The sequence below is a fragment of the Lutra lutra genome, chromosome 3 (genome assembly GCF_902655055.1).
Source record: "Lutra lutra chromosome 3, mLutLut1.2, whole genome shotgun sequence".
Lineage (NCBI taxonomy): Eukaryota > Metazoa > Chordata > Mammalia > Carnivora > Mustelidae > Lutra > Lutra lutra.
In genome coordinates, this window is record NC_062280.1 from 162,386,091 (window position 1) to 162,402,754 (window position 16,664).

Genomic DNA, 16,664 nt, shown 5'->3' on the forward strand with positions numbered 1-16,664 from the left:
ATGATTTTCTTCTTTTGTTTTTCTGCATTTATTTTTTAAGATTTTATTTATTTGAGATAGAGAGAGACTGAGTACATGAGCAAGGGAAAGGAGCAGAAGAAGAGGGAGAAGCAGGCTCTCCACTGAGTAGGAAGCCTAAAGTAGGGCTCGATTCTAGGACCCTGGGATTATGTGACCTGAGCTAAAGGCAGAGGCTTAACAGACTGAGTCCCCAGGTGTCCCTTATTTTTCTGAGTTTAAAGCTGTCCTCTGTTGCTAGCTTCTTGAAATACGAATTAAATCACTACTTTTCAACTCCCCCCACACCCCAGTATGTATGTTTAAGACATTTCCCTGAGATTTAGCTGCATTTGTCCACAAGTTTTGATATTCTGTATTTTTATTAATGTTGAAAATATTTTCTAATTGTTTTTAACTGTGGGTTAATTTTGCAGTGGTTGAAAAATTTTTACTGTGTTTTTGTCATTTTTATGAGTTTAATTATACTATATGTAAGAAATAAGGCCTTATATACTTTCTTGATGCTTTAGATCATCATTTATTATTTGTATGTTCATGTACCAGCAAACAGGCCACAGATTTATCTAAAGTATGTATGTGTTTGTTTTTGCTTTATTATATTTATTCATGGACAATAAGTGATGACGATTTGTTATCAGAAGATATTGGCAGGAAATACCAATAGCCTTTCTGATTGTTACAGATATAGAAAAATTAAAAAAAAAAAAAGAACTGAAAACAACAAGAAAAAATTAGAAAAGTATCACTATTTAAAATAATACCAAAGCAGTCATTTATAAAAAATGACTAAGCATCATAAACACAATAATAATGTTTATCATTTAGTAGGTTTCAGATTATCATTATCATAAATTTGATGAGCATGACACATTATGTGCTCAGTTGTTACTAGTTGTTTCTCTCAAATCTTGGAATTCCATTCATGATTTAAATGTAATTATTTGTATAATAGGATCAATTCAATATAATACTTTGTCTCACAATTTAAAAATACATTTCAAAGTTAAAAAGTAATGCAATAGGTGAATTACGTATAAGAAAAGTGAACATTAGCCATTCTAACTGGTATCAGGTGGTATCTCATTGCAGTTTTGATTTGTATTTCCCTGCTGACAGGTGATACTGAGGATTTTTTCATGTGTCTGTTGACTATTTGTCACACCAGTTAGAATGGCGAAAATTAATAAGACAGGAAACAAATCTTGTGAGGATGCAGAGAAAGGGGACCCTCTTACACTGTTGGTGGGAATGCAAGATGGTATAGCCACTCTGGAAAACAGTATGGAGGCTCCTCAAGAAGTTAAAGATAGAGCTATCCTACAACCCAGCAATTGCAGTACTGGGTATTTACCCCAAAGATATAAATGTAGTGATCCAAAGGGGCACCTGCACCCCAATGTTCATAGCAGCAATGTCTATAGTAGCCAAATTGTGGAAGGAGCCAAGATGTCCTTCGACAGAAGAATGGATAAAGAAGATGTGGTTGATATATACAATGGAATATTACTCAGCCATAAAAAAGGATGAATACCTAGCATTTACATTGACAGGGATGGAACTGGAGGGTATTAGGGTAAGTGAAATAAGTCAATCAGAGAAGGACAATTATCATATGGTTTTACTCATATGTGGAATATAAGAAATAGCATAGGGGATCTTAAGGGAAGGGAGTGAAAACTGAATGGGAAGAAATCAGAGGTGGAGACAAACCATGAGAGGCTCTTAACTCTGGGAAACAAACTGAGGATTGCTGAAGGGGAGGTGCATGGGGGGATGGGGTAATTGGGTAATGGGCATTAAGGAGGCACATGATGTGATGAGCACTGGATGTTATACACAACTGATGAATCATTGAACACTACAGCTAAAACTAATGATGTACTATATGTTGGCTAATTGAATTTAAATTAAAATAAATAAAAATAAATTTTAAAAATATGAAGAGGTAAACTTATCTCATTGGTGGAGCTTCTGTTGATAGTGTAGGATAGTATAAATATCTCTGAAATTCACTGTTACCAGGTCACTAATATTTTTACAGATTAATAATAACTTAAAGTTGCATAGTACTTTTCAATTTACAAAAATGCTTTCATTCATATTGCTGGATTTTGCTTAAGCCTCACAATACTCCTCAGAATCTGGCTGAGCTAGTTTGGAGGAGCTGGAGATTGTAGTATTTTCTTGTGTTTTCCCCACTAAAGGGTGTTAGAGTAAGAATGTAGCTCCTGTATTCCAAATAAATGTATTCTTCAGTTTGCTATTTCTGTTGACTGCTGAACCGATAGTCTGTTGACTGACTGACATTTAAGTTCATATTCATTCATTTCATGAATATTTATTAAATGTCTACTATATGCATAAACAAATTTTAGGTATTAGTTACTGATCTTTATTTATAGTACATAATTTCATGAAAACTTAGCTTATTTGCATTTTAATAACTAGCAATTATTTCGATTTTACCAACTCCCATCATTGTTATGTTTTCACATACTAGTTTTAACCCAAACCCATTGGATGTTGCTAACCCATTTTCACTGCAAGAATGATTTTTTTAAAAAGATTTTGTTTATTTATTTGACAGATTGAGGCGCAGGGAGAGAGGGAACACAAGCAGGGGGAGTGGGAGAGGGAGAAGCAGGCTTCCTGCTGAGCAGGAGCCTGATGTGGGGCTCACTGTGGGGCTTGATGTGGGCTCAATCCCAGAACCCTGGGATCAGGACCTGAGCCTTAGGCAGATGCTTTAGGACAGAGCCACCCAGGTGCCCCTGCAGGGATGATTAATGAATTACTCATGCATTTTTTCCCTTGGCATAGGATATATAAAATAAAATATAATCATTGTCTCCATGGATGCCTATACATTTCTTTCAGCTAAAATCTGGATCTTGTAATGAGATGAATGGAATTTTCTTTTTACTAGTCTTTCTTCCTTTGGAATGATTTGGGGTACTTTTTTGCTTGGGAAATCCTCAATTCAAGAGGAGCACGTGGCAGCAGGGTTAAATGTAAGAAAGGGAAAGAGGAAGACTGGCCTTGTTAGGACTGTTCTGGTCTTTGAATAAAATTTAAGTGATGAAAAAAGGTTATAATTTTTGATACCTCTAAGATCCATGCATTAGGAGTGCCTGGATGGCTCAGTCGTTATGCGACTGCCTTTGGCTCAGGTCATGATCCTAGGGTCTTGGACTCGAGCCCCGCATTGGGTTCCCTACTCAGAGGGAAGTCTGCTTCTCCCTCTCCCACTCCCCCTGCTTGTGTTCCCTGTCTCACTGTGTCTCTTTCTGTCAGATAAATAAATAAAATATTGGAAAAAAAAAAAAGCCATGCATTATACAAAAGCAACTTTGTAGGATGAAAAGTTTGTACTTGATAGGAAGAAAAGGGCTAATTTCCCCTAAATAGCATCCTATATTGAGTATTTATGGTATTAGGATTGTGTTCTAATAATCCTAAAATCAAGACCAGTGGTTTCTAACTTGGCTCCACATTAAAATTACTGAGAGATATTATTTAAAAATATTAATATTTGAGACCTACCATAAGCAAGTTGAAACCAGTTTCCTGTTCATCTCTGGTTTTTAGATGTTTCTCCATGACTGAAACTGCTGTACTGCATAATACCTACCAAGATTTAAATACTCTCCCATCTAATAGAAATAAAGCCTAATAATCCTGTGCATATGCAACTTTACTACTAGTGAAAACTATGCAAAATTAGTGGACCATTTACTTTGGACTGTGTGTGTGTAATATATATATTACACACACACAGTCCAAATATATATAACAATCTGTACAGTCGCCAATAAACATTTATGGCCTTTTAAGACCAAAGGACATTGATACTTTAAAGAAGGTTATTAGTGTTGTAACACAAATGTCAAGGTACTTCTGATACTTATTAAACAAAACAAGCCATTTCTGTATATTTTAGAAAAATATAGTTTTTGCAAATTTAGTTTAGATACTTTTTAAAGGCAAAGAAAGATACTTTTCACTTGGAAAGAGATTAATTTATTGTATCCAACTAAATATCAGAGTAAAACATCTAATGGTTTTGAATGGACCAAAATTGTTCTTTAAATTAAATATGTGCATGAAACAGTTTTTCTAATATATAAAATATATAAAATCTAAGGAGAAATTTCCTTTATTTCTCATATGCAGTGCTATCTACTTAAATGTTTAAAAAGTCAAAATGTGAGGAAAACAACTTAATGAAACAAGCTAGCAGAATATTCAGAAATTTACTGTGTTCTCTGCAACTAAGTGTATAAGAGACAATTGAATTTTCTTCTATAAATGGTAAACCAAAAGAGAAATCAAGGTATGTAGTTTTTTTTTTCTTACTATGAGCTATAATTTAAAACAGCATGGGCCTTTTGATAGAACTTAATCTAAAACTACCCAAAAAGAATGAGATAAAGATTTCTGTCAACCCACTGATGCAGTGTGACTTTGCCCCAGTAGTCTTTGAGAGATTTTGTAAAGAACTACAGCTTTCTTGCCTAGCAGCAGGATTTTCTAAACCTGCATCATTTCCTATTTAGACTTTGAAAGATATTATTTCAGTGTACTGTGGGATCAGACAATTTTAGGAGATTAGATAGCTTAGAGTCTAAAATAGGACAGTAAATCACCTGTTCTTAAAATATTTAGTAACAATATAAAAATTAAATGTCTTTATGAAACAAAGCTACAAAACTGTCACCATTCTCATTTATATCCTGATGGACCATTAAGAGAAGCTCATTTTATTATGAATATTTCCATCAAAAATATTTCTCTGAAATTCTTTCTGAAAGTTCAGATTCATTGAACTATGAAACTGAAGAATAAATTTGAATGATGTTTAAATTCATGAGTTCACTTGTATTAAATGTATTACTGCATTTCCTTTAATTTTCATTTTTGTTAAAATGTATTTTTATACTTTTCAGGTATATTTTATAAAAGAATTAAATGCAGAAATGACACAGTAAGACCAATTATTTTTTAAAGTTTTTTAACCAGTTCTCACTTAAATCAGTTACCTTTGCCTCTGTCTTCTCCATCTAATATATTCTACCAAATCAAAATAACTTTTTTTCCTTATTTCTGTTCACTGAGAGTTTCTGTGTATTGGGTGCACTGATGGGGCAAGTATGTGGTGGTGTTTTATGGAAAGGTCCAAATTATTGTCTAGTGAGAAAAGCAGCCATTTCAGGTCAGGACCTGGCTACCAAGATGCACTGGTGGTGAATGTAAAACTTCTTATAGAATAGAATCCAAGGAAAAAGCATCTCTATTGCATGAGAACAAGCATCAGATAGTTTGGATTTAAGAAAAAAAAATCTCTACTTTAAATTGTAGAATTCTGTCCCTAACCTTAGTGTTTCTGCCTGATCCAGTCAATACTTAGGATATCCTAGACTATGGTTACAGTAATAATTAGAAAAAAGGGTCTACCTTTAGAGTTCAGATTTTGAAGAGATTTTCATAGTTGGGACTTCCAGTCTGGCAAAGTGAGGAGCTCAACAAAACCTCTCCCTGAAAATCAGCTCTAAGATTGGAGAAATCCCAGGGCCTTGGAAATTGATTAAAAAAAAATTTATAGGAATTGAGACACATTATTCTTGAAAATCTACCAAACTGGTGGAACAGTGAGAGTCTGTGGCAGGCATTCTTGCCTAAATTCACCCTTACCCCAAGAGTTTAATGGGATAAGCTAGAAGAATCATCAGCCTTGCTGCTGGATAGAGTTTGCTTGATTTGGATTGGAGATGAGAAAATACCAGCCTTATTAGTAACAATAGCACTATCAGTAGCTGATGAATATGGATGATAAGTTACTCAGCTAGCTGTAGGTTGTAATTCTGATAGGGAAATTTAACAGTGAGGTCTCAGAAATGAAAAATCCATACAGCACTATGATGTATATGTGATGCACTCTTCATACATCCCTGGCTTTCTGAGAAGGTGAATGTGGTAGAGATGTAAGAGAACCATGCAGATATTAAAAACTACGAAAGACTTGCCTGAACTTTAAGTGTGCACCAAAACCCATACCCAGATTCTCTGGAGTGACAGAAATGTTCTAATTTGGGATTGTGGTATTTATTGTTCAAATCCAAAAATTTACTAAATGTCATTGAATTGCATACTTAAAATGGGTGATTTTATGGTATGTAAACAATACTTTAATAGAGCTATAAAACGTAAGGAAGGATACTCAAAACATTTTGTTTTTGCAGTTAATTTTCAGGGACCATAATAGAGCATAAAAGTATGTTGGGCATCATAGATTCACCTTTTGAGGTTTGAGGTGTCCATAGGCCAGGACAGAGAAGGAAAGCCAGATATGTTAAATGAGCTAAACTTATTTAGTGGAAATCCTTGAGACTAGGCTCTTTATTCTAGTAATTTCCAGGATAACTGGTAGATTGTGGATAGGTGGTATAATGAAAGGAATGGGAAGAAAAGTATCTTAATGAATTTGTTTATTTTGTGGCTCATAAGACTCAAAGCAGGGCTGCCTAGGTGGCTCAGTAGATTAAGCGTCTGCCTTTGGCTCTGGTCATGGTTGGGCTCCCTGCTCAGAGGGGAGCCTGCTTCTCCGTCTGTCTCTGCTGCTCCCCCTGCTTGTACTCTATCCCGCATGCTCTCTTTCTCAAATATATAAAATCTTTTTAAAAAGTGACTCAATAAAGCAAACAAGTAAATTCCCTGTGTTTTCCTGGAACAACCTAGTGATAAAACAGTCCTATGAAAATGGATGTGCAGTATCATTTATAAGAGAGGCATGAAATAGATTTTGGAAGTCTTCAAAGACTTTAAGACTACATGTGCTGCACGCTAGCAATTGCCAATAAGGCCATGGATGCCAAGATGGCTAGATGCCACAGAAACACCAGCAGAAATGAATTGTAACAGTGAATGCTATCAAATATGCCATCATGAACAGTGGATAATAAAGAACTCTGGGTTTTCTCTCCAGCGCCCTGGCTATATGTAATCCTCCCCAGAACTTAATAGCAACTTGAAAAACCTAGGGGAAACCTTGAATTAAGTTAATTGGTGGACACTTACTCTAAATTGAATAATGTTAACATCCTACAATAATTGAAATAAACACCAAGGTGAAAAATAAGTTCAGAAATATGAAAATAAAATGTTAAATATTTTATACACCTAATTTTAAGGCCAGAGATCCATACCTTCTATATATTAAAATAAACATAGGACACGCTTGAAGGACACAAGTATAGCAAGACCAGACAATAAGTTAAAAATGTTTTTATGACTCTGTCACCTCAGATTATATAAAAAAACTACTTGGTGTCATCAACATATTAATTTTCAGGAAATACTTATTAAAGTCTTCCGTTTCACAAAAATGTATGCAGTGTCAAATATATAAAATTAAACTTTTTTTTATATTCAGGATTTTGAAAGGACACTAAGGTTTAAGTTAAACCAGGTTCCAGTTCACATTCTATTATTAATTAAGCCTGAAAAAAAATAGTTTAATATCTCCGGGCCCATGCTTTCTTATTTTTATAAATGAGACATGAAGCAAGATGATCTATAAGCCTTTCTCAATAATGGAATTTTATGACCATAATATAGGCTATATGCAACTTCAGATACATTTTGTAGCAAGATTGACATTTAATTAATTAGTTGATTAATTAAATCTTAGTCAATATTGTCAAATAGATAACTGAAGTGACACTGATGAATACATAGCTTAAATAGAATGAATTATTATTTATATTAAATTTATTATATGAATTAAAATTTATTAAAGATATTAAGAGACAAGGACATTTTGTGACATGATTCATAATAGTTTTAGTCAGGGGATGAGATTTGAAGGCAAGATAAACCAACTATTTTCCTGAATGAAAATTCATGTCCAGTAATGTCAGTAACTTAGCTCTTTTTAAAAATATTTACACTTTCCATGAACGGTAAAAAAATAATATACTTTCAGGTTGATATCACCTGCATAAGTTCAATTTTCAAATTTTTTAAAATACACAAACTCTTTTCCAAGCAGGTCTAAATAAATATGTTCACCAATGGCCAGTGAAACAAGGGGAATTACTAACAGGTTACAAATGTGGGCAGAAGCTATTGAGGCCACAACTACCTTTACTATGTTCCAAACACTGAAACACAAATAAAGTAAATCTAATGAGGAGACAATTGGATTACTAGGAGAAAGCTTTTGAAAACCCAGTGATTAAGTCAGGTAAAAATAATAAAGTGCTGCTCTTGTACTTACTGAGATACGAAAAGGCAATTATGTAAAAAGACATTTAAAAGCTGTGCCACTAAGAATATGGTCCTAATCTTTCTTAATACCCCTTCCTTTTAAGTACCACTTGCCCAGTATTTTCTTCATTTTAAATTCTCTTCAAAAATATTCCTCATGTTCTTTCTCATATAGCATTTAGTGAGTCTATTTTTCTGTCTAGTGTTGAACTTAAATAATACTTTCACTAATTTAAATCTCACGCATGTTTCTCCCTAATAATTGGCCTTGGCTTATAATTCCTAATAATTCGTAATAATTATCTTCCTAATAACTATCTAGGCTTTTACCATTCTTTCCCATATATGTATGGATTTTAGGAACACAGATAATAGGAGTGGCTTTTATTTATTTTAAACTCAGTATTCTTTTGGCATTTTGGAAAGCCATAAATAAGGACCTTTGAGGATTCTGTTTCATGTCTCACACCTGATTCATCTCTAATATCTATGACCTGTAATCAGGTCTAACATAAAATACATACTACCTTAGTATTTAACATTGCAGAGAATGGCGGTAACCAAGTGAATATTTGCCATGGATGGAACTGAGAAGCCAAAGGAATTGACTGAAATAGAGATATATATAGGTGACCATCAGAGCACCTCAAATGCTAATATCTAAGACTGCGCATCATCCACTAATTTAAGAGGCTAACAAAATGCATAAATCCACATGGAAGGAAACATGCTCATAAAGGAGAATCAATTTCCCCAGTGAGGTATATCATGTTTATAGCTCTATAGCTGGTAGTCTCTCTTTTTATTTTTGTAGTCATCAGCTCAATAATTTATTATTTACATTTGATTACAACATTGAATAATTTTCTTACAACAAATTAACAAGTACTTTGTTTTATATTTTTGTCTATCCATCTAAATTATTGATAGATAGTTTTCATTAACTTTGCCCTTGAATCTTGCCTACTTGATTGGTCAGTTCAGTTCTTTTTGAATATCTTTTTCCTTCACTTATTATAGAATATCTATCTGGTTTAATAAGTATTTTTAAATATGACTTTTTAAAAAAATTAAAAATTATTTTTAGATAGATAATTGAGTTCAATTAGGAAAAAATAAGTTATTTGTTAAACTGCAGTGTTATATATTCTTACTAAAACTTTCAAAAAACAATGTATCCTATAAATAAAGCACAAAATCTTTATTATATATGACAAATAATGGGATCCTTATTGAAGGAGACTAAACGTCCAGCTTCTTTCAGTGAAATGTTATGGGGTGTGATTATTTCATTTAGTTTCAATTAGTACTGAGAAATAGGAAAAATGAATATTCCTTTTCTGGCTTAGGTTTTTGTAAAAAAGCAGTATAACAGAATGATTAGGGCACGAACTGTGGAGTTAAATTATATAATTTGAATCTAACTGAATCAGTTCTTACCATTGTGACATTAGGGAAACTGTAACGTTTCTGTGCTGGAATTTTCACCTCCTTGAAATGGATCTAATAATAGAAATTACCTCATATTACTGTTGAGCTAAAATGGTATATGAAATACCTTGCAGTGCCTGGCACATAGAAAATGCTGTAGGATGTCTGCTATTATTATTCTCTCTACTTCAGATCTGTGCTATTAAAGAATATGTTTTCAAAATAATTAAAATGAAGAAAAATTTGAGAATTTGAAAAACACAAAATTAAAATGAAAACAAAATAAGTAAATATGAGGTCGTTTTCAAGCTGAAGAAGCCTCCATGTTAGAAAAGTAAAATGGAGAAAAACACATAGGAGGCTGCTCTTAAAGGTAGAAAAGGATAACAAGGATTAAAAAAAAGAGAGAGAGAGAGAAAGGAGAGAAAGGCAAATGATAACTACTTGAAAGAAATCAAATAGAGAACTGGGTTGTATAAGCTAGAGAAGTAAGAAAGGATTCCAGGTAGAAAAATGGTAGATCAAAGAGAGCCGTATAGTAATAAGGAGATAAGTAAAGTAAGGAGGGAAGACATTTCACCTTTTTTTCTATTTAAATTGTACTGGCAAAAAAAGAAAAAGCAGCTTAGTAAGAAAGTCTATGTGTGTATATAATTTAAAGCATGATAAATACATTATAAATAGTAACATAGACAATATGCAGATATCTACCTTTTATTTTATTAATGACTAAGCAGAGGTCCATGTTTTAATTCATATTTTAAAGACTGTCATTAATCTGACATTGTGTTGTGTGTCCTGCTTTTTTTTTTTTCTATTATGAAAAAAAATGCTCTTTGGATCATTATTATGATTTTAGGCATAAACATATATTATTGTTGTTGTTGTATTTGTTTATTTTTGCTAGATTCCTACAAGAATGGTAATTCACCTAAAGGTTTTGAACATGCTTCATTATTTTCAACTCAGCAATAGATGTCTGAGATCTGTTTCCCAGAAATTCTGTCACAACATGACATATAAAAAAACATTGTCATATAAAATGTTGTTAATGTGATAGGCAATCTGTAACTCAGTATGTTTTCCTTTGTATATCTCTGGTTTTTATTCACTATATATTGGCCATCTATGTCTTTTTTTTCTTTGGGATTTGATTATTAAGCATTTTGCTAAAAAGTTTTTTTTTTATCCTTTATTTTAGTTAAGGGATTCTATCAGTATTATGGACAATAATGGATAATAATTTGTTGTCATTTGCCTTTTATGGGTTCATAGTTTTATGTTTCATTGTTTTTTTAATTTAATGTCATTATTGTTTTAAGAGCACATAATGATAATTTCTTCTCTTTATGATCACCCTTCATTCCTCCTTCTTTCCTTCTCTCCCTCCCACCCACCCCCACCCTCCTTCTCTCTCTTCTCTTTTCTCCCTTTCTTTCTTTCCTTACTTCCTTCCTCCCTTCCTTCCTTCTTCCTATTGAGATATAATTAACATATAACAGTAAGTTTAGGGTGTATAGTGTGTTAATTTGATACATTCATATATTGTAATATAATTAACACGGTTAAATTAGCTAACACCTCTATCAAGTCAATAATTATCCTGATCTCGCCTCATCCCAAGGATATAACTAGATAACATTCACATCACTATAAACCCAGTGTAATCCAAAAAGAACCTGAAGACAGGCAGAATAGGCTCTCCACAGCTAAATGTAGAGAAGAGGTCACATCAAAAATGGTAGGAAGGGTAGTCACAAGGTCAGGAACCAAGCTGACTCATGTGACTGGGGAGTGAGGGCTACTGTAAGCATGGAGAACAGAGAGGAACAGACGCCACCAGGCACCTAGGCATGGGGGACCCACACTGAGATGAATCCCTATAATATTTGGCTTTGAAAATCAGAGGGGCTTAATTTCTTGAGTTCTTACAAACAGTAGAGCTTAACGCATGAAACTATAAAAATCAGTGGCTCAGCTCTAGGAGAGCCTGAGGGCAAAGGAGAAACTAAGTCTCTGCCCTTAAAGAGACAGCACAAGAAAAAGCCCCAAAGAGACACAGTCTAGAAGAGCAGTTTGAAAAATGCCTGGGGAGAAAAAAAAAAAAAAAAAAAAAAAAAAGAAAAAAAGAAAAATGCCTGGGATATATGGGAGGGAGATTTGTTTACTAACTCAACGCCTGTGCTGGAGGGACAGAGATCTTTGGAAGACTTTTACAAGAAAGAAAAAACTGGCAGGTGCTGTTTCCCTCCCCATTCCCCAGCCTAGAATCACAGACACCGGTGGGAACAAGCACAGTGTATACATTCTCCACCTAGCTTGCTAACAGTGAGTGCTGCTTCCATGTTCTTCTGTAGGGTAGCCCCTCCATCCGAGCCTGAGCAGCTATCCAAATCAGTGCATGGTCTCCTCCCACAGCTGACATGCGCTAACCTTGCTAACCTCACATGCCCCACCCATAATTTTCTGTGGTCTTCTGTGGATTCACTCACTCCTACCCAGCCTCTGCAGGAGTATATCCAGAGCAGCACCACAAGCATGGCTTTGTGGTAGCAGCCCTGACAAGAGCTGACAAATCATGCCTGCCCCAAGTAGGGGGAAGATAAGTATACACACCAGATAGACTGGAGCCCCAGTAGTAGGCTGGGGCAGACGTCTAATCTGACTACAGGCCTTGTCTACCAACAAAAGCCTCCCAGAGGACAACACAGGGGGACTGTGCTCAGTTCTTTGAGACCTGAGCAGTTCTTGAGCTGTGGCAAATGCTTGGTCTGACCAACCTAAATCCCAAGGTGGCCCCAGGCTAGCCCATTAACAACACAGGGACCAAACCATGTCCACAATAGGCAAAGAGAGCCATTACAGACAACTGGATTAAAGGCAAACACAGATCAGCCACCATAGTGGGGTGCTTGCAGTACATATAGGGGACACCCCTGAAGTACCAGGTTATGGTGAACAGGAGATATTGAACTAAAGCCCACCACAGGACCTCCTCATAAAGCCACTACTTAAGAGAGCAGAATATATTGACTTTTCTAACAAAGAAACAGAGGCAGAGAATTAGACAAAATGAGACAGAGGAATATGTCCCAAATGAAAGAACAGACAAAATCACAGCAGGAGAGCTAAACAATGGAGATAAGCAATATGTCTGATAGAGGATTTAAAGTAATGGTCATAAAGCTATTGTCTTTGGGAAAAGAGTGGAAGATGTGTGCTACCCTCAATAAAGAGAAAACATAAGAAAGAACTGATCACAGATTAAGAACTCAATAACTGAAATTTTAAAAAATACAGTAGAGGGAATAAATAGTAGACTAGAGAAACAGAAGAATGGATCAGCATCCTGGAGGACAGAATAATGGAAAACAATCAAAGTGAACAGGAGAAAGAAAAAAGATTAATAAAGAACAAGAATAGATTAAAGGAACTCATTGACACCACCAACCTAGCAACATTCACATTATGGGCATCCCAGAAGGAAGAGAAAGAGAAAAGGGGGCATAAAGTATATTTGAAGAAATAACAGCTATTAGTAACTTCCCAAATCTGGAGAGGTTTAAACAGATCCAAATCCAGGAGGCACATAGAGTCCCCAAAAAAACCAACCCAGAGGTCCACACCAAGACGCATGGTAATTAAAATGGCAAAAAGTACTGACAAAGAGAGAATTTTAAAAGCAACAAGAGAAAAGAAAACAGTCTCATACAAGGGAAAATCCTGTGAAGGTATCAGCTGATTTTTCAGTGGAGACTTTTCAGGGAGTGGTATGATATATTCAAAATGCTGTGACAGAGGGCAGGGAGTAGAACCTGCAACCAAGAATAATCTACCCAGCAAGGCTACTGTTCAGAATAGAAAGAGAGATAAAGTTTCCCGGAGAAACAAGTTAAAGGAATTCATGACCACTAATCCAGTCCTCAGGAAATCTTAAAGGGGACTTGTTGAGTGGAATGGAAAGGTAATAACTAGGAGTAAGGGAATAGAAAGCACAAAAGGAGTAAAATTAAGTTTATCCATAATAATCATTCAAAGTATTCACAAAATAAAGGGTGTAATGTGTGACACATTAAAAAAAATGTAATGTGTGAAGGGTGTAATGTGTGACACATTAAAAAAAATGTAATGTGTGAAGGGTGTAATGTGTGACACATTAAAAAAAATGTAATGTGTGAAGGGTGTAATGTGTGACACATTAAAAAAAAAAAACAACTCCATAGGGACATACCTATGAATAATTACATTACTTTGAATGTAAATGGGCTAAGCATTCCAATCAAAAGACATAGGGTGACTAAATGGATACAAAAAGTGAGATCTAGCTATATGCTAATACACGAGACTCATTTTGGACCTAAAGACACATGCAGGTTGAAAGTGAAGGATGGAAGCATTTATTATGCAAGAAAGTGAAAAGAAAACTGGGATAGCAATACATTTATGGAACAGAATAGATTTTTTTTTTTTACAACTGGAACTGAAAAACTTTAATGAATCAATGATCCCAATACATTTAAAATATGCCAGAGAATATAAACATAAAGCAAATCTTCCAATTTCATGGTCTAAATCTACTATAACATTAATGCCAAAAGCTGATGATGATTGCACCAAAAAAAGAAAAATGCAGAAAATCTCATTTACTAATGTCAATGCCTTACATAGTCTTAATAAAAATATATTTTTTTATTTTATTTTATTTAAACATATATTTTTATCCCCAGGGGTACAGGTCTGTGAATTGCCAGGTTTACACACTTCACAGCACTCACCATAGCACATACCCTCCCCAATGTCCATAACCCACACCCCTCTCCCACACCCCTCCCCCCATCAACCCTCTGTTTGTTTTGTGAGATTAAGAGTCACTTATGGTTTGTCTCCCTCCCAATCCCATCTTGTTTCATTTACTCTTCTCCTACCCCCTTAACCCACCATGTTGCATCTCCTCTCCCTCATATCAGGGAGATCATATGATAGTTGTCTTTCTCCAATTGACTTATTTCGCTAAGCATGATACCCTCTAGTTCCATCCACGTCGTCGCAAGTGGCAAGATTTCATTTCTTTGGATGGCTGCATAGTATTCCATTGTGTATATATACCACCTCTTCTTTATCCATTCAGCTCATGATGGACGTCTAGGTTCTTTCCATAGTTTGGCTATTGTAGACATTGCTGCTATAAACATTCGGGTGCACGTGCCTCTTCGGATCACTACATTTGTATCTTTAGGGTAAATACCCAGCAGTGCAATTGCTGGGTCATAGGGTAGTTCTATTTTCAACATTTTGAGGAACTTCCATGCTGTTTTCCAGGGTGGTTGCAGCAGCTTGCATTCCCACCAACAGTGTAGGAGGGTTCCCCTTTCTCCGCATCCTCACCAGCATCGGTCATTTCCTGACTTGTTAATTTTAGCCATTCTGACTGGTGTGAGGTGATATCTCATTGTGGTTTTGATTTGTATTTCCCTGATGCTGAGTGATGTGGAGCACTTTTTCATGTGTCTGTTGGCCATCTGGATGTCTTCTTTGCGGAAATGTCTGTTCATGTCTTCTGCCCATTTCTTGATTGGATTATTTGTTCTTTGGGTGTTGAGTTTGCTAAGTTCTTTGTAGATTTTGGACACTAGCCCTTTATCTGATATGTCATTTGCAAATATCTTCTCCCATTCTGTCAGTTGTCTTTGGTTTTGTTAACTGTTTCCTTTGCTGTGCAAAAGCTTTTGATCTTGATAAAATCCCAATAGTTCATTTTTGCCCTTGCTTCCCTTGCCTTTGGCGATGTTCCTAGGAAGATGTTGCTGCAGCTGAGGTCGAAGAGGTTGCTGCCTGTGTTCTCCTCAAGTATTTTGATGGATTCCTTTCTCACATTGAGGTCCTTCACCCATTTTGAGTCTATTTTCATGTGTGGTGTAAGGAAATGGTCCAATTTCATTTTTCTGCATGTGGCCATCCAATTTTCCCAACACCATTTATTGAAGAGGCTGTCTTTTTTTCCATTGGACATTCTTTCCTGCTTTGTCGAAGATGAGTTGACCATAGAGTTGAGGGTCTATTTCTGGGCTCTCTATTCTGTTCCATTGATCTATGTGTCTGTTTTTGTGCCAGTACCATGCTGTCTTGATGATGACAGCTTTGTAATAGAGCTTGAAGTCCGGAATTGTGATGCCACCTACTTTGGCTTTCTTTTTCAATATTCCTTTGGCTATTCGAGGTCTTTTCTGGTTCCATATAAATTTTAGGATTATTTGTTCCATTTCTTTGAAAAAACGGATGGTACTTTGATAGGAATTGCATTAAATGTGTAGATTGCTTTAGGTAGCATCGACATATTCACAATATTTATTCTTCCAATCCAGGAGCATGGAACATTTTTCCATTTCTTTGTGTCTTCCTCAATTTCTTTCATGAATACTTTATAGTTTTCTGTGTATAGATTCTTAGCCTCTTTGGTTAGGTTTATTCCTAGGTATCTTATAGTTTTGGGTACAATTGTAAATGGGATTGACTCCTTAATTTCTCTTTCTTCTGTCTTGTTGTTGGTGTAGAGAAATGCAACTGATTTCTGTGCATTGATTTTATATCCTGACACTTGACTGAATTCCTGTACAAGTTCTAGCAGTTTTGGAGTGGAGTCTTTTGGGTTTTCCACATATAGTATCATATCATCTGCGAGGAGGGATAGTTTGACATCTTCTTTGCTGATTTGGATGCCTTTAATTTCCTTTTGTTGTCTGATTGCTGAGGCTAGGACTTCTAGTACTATGTTGAATAGCAGTGGTGATAGTGGACATCCCTGGCGTGTTCCTGACCTTAGCAGAAAAGCTTTCAGTTTTTCTCCATTGAGAATGATATTTGTGGTGGGTTTTTCATAGATAGCTTTGATAATATTGAGGTATGTGCCGTCTATCCCTACACTTTGAAGAGTTTTGATCAGGAAGGGA